This window comes from Suricata suricatta, chromosome 17 (genome assembly GCF_006229205.1).
Source record: "Suricata suricatta isolate VVHF042 chromosome 17, meerkat_22Aug2017_6uvM2_HiC, whole genome shotgun sequence".
NCBI lineage: Eukaryota > Metazoa > Chordata > Mammalia > Carnivora > Herpestidae > Suricata > Suricata suricatta.
Window position 1 is genome coordinate 20,599,770 of NC_043716.1, and position 1,247 is coordinate 20,601,016.

Genomic DNA, 1,247 nt, shown 5'->3' on the forward strand with positions numbered 1-1,247 from the left:
ATCTCTGCCAGACTGCTTCGGTCTCCTTTACCTTGTCATGGCAATTCACACAACACCTGCGCTCCAGAAGTACTCCATACAGAAAGCCACTGAAAGAAGGCGGGGTGGGCGAGCCTATTAGTTGGAGGAGTGAGGGGAGGAGCAGGGTCCCAAGTCTGAACAGAAGCAGACAAGAACTGCTCTCTGCTATAAACCTCTTCCACCACAAGATGGCATCAGAGAGCACGAAGGAAGCCATTCCTAATCAATCCAGCAGATGGCAGCAGACCCACATCAACCTCTAATAACACGGAGTTGAGTTTCCAGGATCTTTTGTGTCCTGGGCATTTCAGGATTTCTTTCCTTTATTGCGCTCTCTCTGCCCAGATCCTCTGACAGGCAGAAAACTGAGAAGTGGCACACTATGGGTGTCTACCCATGAGCCCCACCTATGCCTGACACTGTCTCCCACCCTAAACAGGCGGTACCTCCTATCCTCAGCCCTGTATCATGCCCAAGAGTTTATTCTAAAGACAAGCGAACAGACGCCCAGAAAGGGAGACTCTATTCATTCGCCTCCAGCTAGAGGTGGAAGAGATGGCGTGTGAGCCTGACTTTGCCATCCAGCTAACACTCCAAACCTGGAGGCCACAATGATCAATGTCACAGCGTTCCAACCACTCTGGAGGCAGCAATTCATTTAACCTGCACAACCAGGAGACACAGAAACTGTGTGTATTCCTATTTTAAAAGCTAAGTGGTGAAAGTGAGGCACGGAGAGAGACACCTGAGCAGGCCACACCGTTAGCAAAAATGGGGGCCTGCAGTGGAAATTCAGACTCTTAACTACAGGACTGTTCACCACATGGCCGTTTTGTCAAACCTGGTGGGGACGTGGAGGAGGCTACAGGCTGTAGAAGAGGATCAGTCCTGCTCCTCCCAACACCCAGGGGCGGCTCAGAATGACTTCTGCCTCCACCATGTTCCCGAGGGCCCAGGGTCATTCAGGGGCTCACTGTTATCTCTGCCCATGTCCCCAGCCCTTAGGAATCTTCTAAGACCCGTGACTGTCCATCTGCCCAGCAGCCAGCCTTTCCTGAGTACCTACTGAGTGCCAAACATAAACTATGGAAACAGTGCCACCGCCAAAAGCTGTTGTGTTGGGATCAGATCATTTGCAAGTACAGGGAAAAAACAAAACCACAAAGAGAATTCTGCGGGTGACTGGTCAGCACGTGGGTTGCAGAGAATTCTTGGTCAGGGAGGAC